At 40.6% G+C, this 6,256-nt stretch overlaps 1 pseudogene; it reads right to left on the bottom strand.

Annotated features, from left to right (window-relative positions):
* Positions 1-4,232: 4,232 nt before the first annotated feature.
* LOC107501044 lies at positions 4,233-4,735 on the bottom strand (annotated as a pseudogene).
* Between the last annotated feature and the right edge of the window lie 1,521 nt (positions 4,736-6,256).

The following is a 6,256-nucleotide window of genomic DNA, read 5'->3' as shown; positions in this document are numbered from 1 at the left end:
TGCCTACAAACACTGGAATCTGATAAATTCTATTTCATATGATTACCATCGAAAAAGTGTTCCATTCCACGTAAGCTGCTCCAGAGCATCTCTCAACATAGCAACTGATGTCTTCAGAGTGTTGGTAAGAGGGCCAGATAGAATGTCAGCAGGAGACCGAATCTCAGAAGGAACATCCTTTCACTGTTCAGTAGGAAGGCCCTGTCCACGCTCAGAACATTGGAGGGGATGAAAATATGCCATCCCGGAATATGCCACTTTGGCTTGAGGATTATTTTGAACTGAAGAAAATTAAGAAACAGTAGGCAGAAAAAAAGCTCTCTGCTTTCCTTCTCCTACCTAGCTAAACAAAGAACATAAAATTCCATTTGTAAAGGTTTCTCCTCTCCCTATGAGGAAGAAGACAATTGTTAGACTCTTAATCACTAGAAAGAACTCTAGACTCTTATCAGCTCAGAGATGGCACTGGTGGAAACTATATAACAGACTTAACTAAAAGAACATAGTTTCCCTTATATATTTATCTCTCCACAGTTTGCCACTTTTAAAAGTATAAACCCCTATTCATCTTATTACTTCCCCACAAATGTATTGTCCTTTGTTAAGATGATATATAAGCTCATGTTTTAACTACCCCTTTAAGTCACTAAATTTCTCCTGTGTATGTGCTATACTGCACATGTAAATAAATTCTGTTTTCTTTTCTCCTGCTGTCTGTCTTTTGTCAGCTTAATTTCTAGGGCTCTAGCTGCAGAAACTAGAAAGATAGAAGAAAAAGGTGGGTTTTTTGTTTGTTTGTTTGTTTGTTTTTTCTTTCCTTACCGCATGACTACCAGGAGGCAGGATCACTGGGATCCACCTGGGAGCTTCCTGTCACAGTTCCATAGGAAGCCCTTGTGCAGTGCTCTGGACTGTGGTACTGTGCCTTCCTGCCATGCAGCTGGCTAAGTGGGTAGAGTGGGCCACAGGAACATCCTGGAACCATTCTGACACCAGGCTTCGAATAATACCATAGATAGACATGCAAAATAACTGCAAACCATTCCTTATATTAAAATAAAAGAAAATATGTTCCTAACCCACCTGCCCCTCATCTGAATCCCAAAAGTGCCACTGGCCACTCCAACACCACTCACACAAGTCGCCTTAACTGATTGCAGTCAAAATACCTCACTCTTGCAGATTTTACAAAAACAGACTATGTGAGTACATCGGAATGGATAAAAGAACACTTAAGCTTCAGCAGTTTCACCATTAATCTGCCTCTGAGCAGAAGTCATCATTACTTCTAAAGAAACATCACAAACAAGGTAAATTTAGAAACTGCCTTAAAGACCAGGTAATTTCCAATAACTGGAGGTGGGAGCAGGACATTCTAGGCAATGAGAAGAGACAAGTACTTTTAAGGGTAGAGATTTTGGAAGAGTTTCTCTAGGGTACTGGTTTTTAAGATATGATGCTGATGATGGTGATGGTGATGATGGTGATGGCGATAATGTCATTTTGCTGTGGAGTTCTTTGCTCAAACAAAATGTTGCAGAATCCCATTGTGCCAAACAAATAAAAGTACAGTTTCTTAGCTATATTTAGAGCAGAGGATCTGGGGTCCTGCTGTCTTAGTTCGCATTGGCCCAAGGAGCTCCTGGGGAGCTTTGCAGAAAATAAATTCTTAAGGGGAATAGAAGAGAGGGAGATGGAAAAGTGGTTGGAGTCATATTACACCAGGGCGAGGTGCTTGGACTGGGCTTGATAGATGCAGATAGTTGGTGTCAAAGAAGGGTCACAGCTCCTCCATCGGGGTTGTGCAGCAAATGGCCGGGAGGAGGGTCATGGTAGGTGAGTAACAGTGATATGGAAAAGGAAAAGATGGACCCAAGAGGCACAACAGCAAGGAAAAATGGGTGCAAAGATAACATCAAGCAGCCAAAGGCAGCTAATGAGAAGGACGAGTCAAGTGTTGTAAGGAATCTAGTTTTTTAGATCTCAAATGCCACAATTGCTTTTTTAGATTTTTAAGATTATGGTAAAATATATATAACACAAAATTTATCTACAATTGCTTTTTAAATTTTACTATTTTATAAAATTGAAAGGTACTTGCACAAGATGAAGAATTCAAACAGTAAAAAAGAATCTACAATGAAAAGTAAGTTTCCTCCCACCTCATACCCCTAGTCCCCTAGCTACACTCCCCAATCTTTATTACCAGGATCTTTCCAGAAATATGCTATGGATAGAGAAGCAGATATGTTTTGTATATATTAATTTTTTTACACATAAATATTCTGTCCTTTGTTTTATTATTTGCTCTATACGAACAGACCAACCAGATTTGTTCTTTTGGAGGAAGCTGATGAGAAGGAAAGAACAGAATTGTAAAGTTCAGAGTAACTATCATGTGACTGGAGGAAAAGCAGGCGGGGAGAAAATAGTCAAGCTCTAGAGCTAGACCTTGAACCAAATGCTGGCTCTGCCACTTACTCGTTGGTAGCCTTGGGCATGTTCTTCTTCCTAAACCATAAGGTTGTATTTCTTTTTCTTTCTTATTTTTTTTTTCCAAATCTCACATATTGTCATGGTTCTCAATGGGGAAGGGGTCATACCACCACCCAAACAGGGGTGTTTGGAAACAGGGGTATGGATTTTCTGGTTGTCACAATTCCTGGGGCTGCTAGTGGCATTTTGAGGCTAGGTCTCATCCATATTAAAGACCTTAGAATGTTTACTTACAGTAGACGGTCATAACAAAGAATTATTCTGCTCAAGTCCCAATAGTCTTCGCATTGAGAAATATCAGCTTAGCAGCTCCATCACACAATCACATCAAGGACCTTCCATCTCCCATGCTCCATAGCTGCCTCACCTCTGATCACAGCAAGGTAGCTGCATGGTGCTAACAGTGTCCAGGGGGAATAAGTAAGACCACATTTTCTCTGTTCTCTCTTGAGAAAAAGGAGATTTTCCTCAGAAGTTTCTGATCAGACTTCCTGCTCACATTTTACTTGCTGGATCACTTGCTCATTCCTGAACCAGTCATGGGTAGGGAGGGGTGTTCCTCTTAGATCACATGCTATTCTGAAGGAGAGCAGAATGGGCATCCTCTGAGATAGGAGCTGTGCTGGGGAGAGGTGGGATGCCACTTGGGAAGAAGAGAGAGTGCAGACCGCTACCTCACAGGCTGCCATAAGGATCACACAAGGAGACACAGTTTCTGTCATACAGTGTGAATGCAAGACATGGAGCTTCTCTTCTTCCACCCTTCCAAGAAAGAGGTCAAATATGGTCACTTCCGTAAAGTTTTAGTTCTGTCTCACCAAGAAAAAAAAAAAAAAAAAAAAGTAAGCAGGTTCTGTGGACAAGGAGGTAGGGAAGGCAAATGAAGGGCCTCCCTTCCAGAAGCCGACAGAGGCCCATGAGGCCATGCAGATGTAATAAATAGGCTGTTATCAGTCCTGGGCTCCTGAAGTTTTTTACTGTTACCCAATTAGAACTGTGTCACATGTATCAAGTACTTCAGCTTTTATCCATTTGTTTGTTTGTTATCATAATTGGTATTTACAATCATCCAAAGTTAAGTCAGAAAAATCACTAAATATAAGTGAAATGACTTAAAAGTGGCATAAAATCTACATGAGCATAAAAAGGTAACATACTAAAGTTTGAAGAGTCAGTACATAGGAAGTCAACTAGATTCTAGTGGTCTCTTTATCTTATTTTTCTTTTTTTTAATTAAATTTATTGTGGAGACATTGGTTAATAAAATTATATAGGTTTCAAATACACAATTCAATAATACATCATATGTATATTGCAATGTGTGTTCACCTCTAGTGGTCTCTTTAAAATGTAAGGTTTAAATGACTATTAATTTCAGGAAAAATTTTGATTGGGTCCTAGGCCAATCAGTTCTAGGAATCTTATAAGTTACACTGAGAAATACTATGCAAATCATATTAAAACCTCAATGATCAAAAACATAAGTAAAACTCACTGAAATGCAAAAGCCAAAGAAATTAAGGATAGAAAAAGATAAATCTGTCCTTAAAGCATTCTTCTTAACTATTTTCTGAGTTGTAGGAAGTGGGAAGACCCCTCCTGATAGACATTTGTTTGTTTGTTTGTTTGTTTGTTTGTTTAGACAGATCCTGCCTCTGGTTTATTTGTACAAATAGCATAAGACGACACCAGCCCAACACAGACAGCAGCCCAGGGTCACATCAGTCCTTCCATCCTCACATCGGCAGATGGACTTCTGCTCTGGAGCCTTCCTTTGTGAGGGCCTGGGCACCTTTGGGATCCAGAGCCTGAGCCTGAGCTGGAGCTGGCGCTGCAGCCACAACCTGGGCCTTGGTTTGAGCCTTAGCCTTGGACTTTGGCCAGCAGAGCCTGAGACTCTTGGCAATACGGCACGAGCACATTTCCCAAGCTTGGGGTGAGTGATGTAGGCAAGTCGAGTGAGCTTGCGGGTGCCACTCTTTGGGATCTTGGGCTTGACCTCCTTGGGCTTTATGAGGGCCTCGATAGCCTCAGCACGTGCACTCATGGCCTTGGCTTGTCGGCTTGCATCTTCTTCAGCCCAATCTTGTTGTGCTTCTGGGCGAAGCACACATGTTCTTCAGGAACTTGGGGTCCACCCCTTAAGAGATTCATATCTTTGTGATTGGGGTTTCTTGATGCCATTTCAGTGCCATTTTGGGGACCGGTTGTGCGTGGTGTGGTTCTTGCACTTGGCCATGTCTGCACTGAAGCCCGCAGCTCTTGATAGCCTTTTTTAAAAAAGCCAAACACAGCATGACTTGTCTTAAGAGGGGTTGCAGAGAGAGCTGCAGTGGGGCTCAATGAAATGTGTGGAATGTGCCAGACACATGTAAGTACAAATCCTGTCTGAGCAAGTATACTAATGGGTAACTAGAGCAATTCATTTACCCTGTCTAGGCCTCCAAGACCTAATAACAATAACAACTGTCCCACTGGGCTGTGTGATGACAGAAAATACTGTAAGCAGTTTTTAGCACATGGTGATCAGTAAGTATTAGCTGTACTAGGCATCATTTTAGTTCTAGGTCTTCTGGGTGGATGAGTGTCTCGATTAAGCAATCATTTGAATCTTTCCTGACTTTTTCTCCTCCACTTTTGAAGCAAGTCAGATGAACAAATGCTTCTTAAAGTTCCTTGAATCTATTAGAAAGCACACATTTAAAAAAAAAATGAAGCAGTCAAGCAGGGTCACATTGTTTTCAAATTTATTTCAAGTTTGTTCCATTGCCACATTTTAGTCGCATTGATATTGCATTTCCATTGCTGCATTTACACCCCTGAAAAATCACTGCGACTAACTTAAGCAAACCAATCTCTTTCAAAAAAGCTAAAGAAAAATTAGGGGAAATGTTTTTAAAAGTGCTTCTGCTCTTTTAAGATACTTTAAAATTTTAAAGTGTTTTTGAAATACTTTAACAATTATGTATGCTGTTGGGAAGGAAAGAGTTTTCTTCCGCTCTTAGGTTCTGTAATTGGGCTTGAGAATTAAAATGACAAAAGACAGAGGAATAAGAGAAAAACATACAATTTTTATTTCAGGTTAATATTTTTATTTGTAATTAAGGCCTTTATGTATAAGAAATGAAGACCGACAAAATAGATAGGACTGAGAGCTTATATTCTATTTCAACAAAGAACAATACATTTGGAGGACGAGACAAGACAAAGGAAAAAGGGGTGTGGATTAGGGTGGTAAATTGTGGGACACTGACTAGGAAATACACAGGGGAAACTAATGGAAGATGAGGGTTATTTTAGCAGGTTTATTTACACAGAGTCATCTCAGTGTTGATTTCCGTCTCAGGTGACAAGAATGTTCTCTTCTTTCTGGTACCAAGAAGATACTTTTCTCATAGGAATTGTATGCCTGCTTTTAGGTAGAAAGGAGGAGGTCAGAGGGCCCTTCCTGCATTGACTGTTTCTCAATTGCCCTCAGCTTAAATAATCGATATGTCTGCTATGGTCTGAATGTTTGTTCATATGTTGAAATCTAACCCTCAATGTGCTGGTATTAGGAGGTGGGCGCTTTCAGGGGTGATTAGGTCATGAGGGTGGAGCCCTCATGAATGGGATCAGTGCACTTATAAAAGAGACCCCAGAGATCTCCTTTGTCCCTTTCATCATGTGAAGATGCATCAAGAAAGCAACTGTCTAAGAAACAGTTCTCACCAGACACCAAATCTATTGGAGCCTTGATCTTGGACTTCCCAGCCTCTGT

Source organism: Rousettus aegyptiacus, unplaced genomic scaffold (assembly GCF_014176215.1).
Source record: "Rousettus aegyptiacus isolate mRouAeg1 unplaced genomic scaffold, mRouAeg1.p scaffold_m13_p_1, whole genome shotgun sequence".
Lineage (NCBI taxonomy): Eukaryota > Metazoa > Chordata > Mammalia > Chiroptera > Pteropodidae > Rousettus > Rousettus aegyptiacus.
Note: the sequence above shows the minus strand (reverse complement) of the source record. Positions and strands in the feature narration are given on the sequence as shown.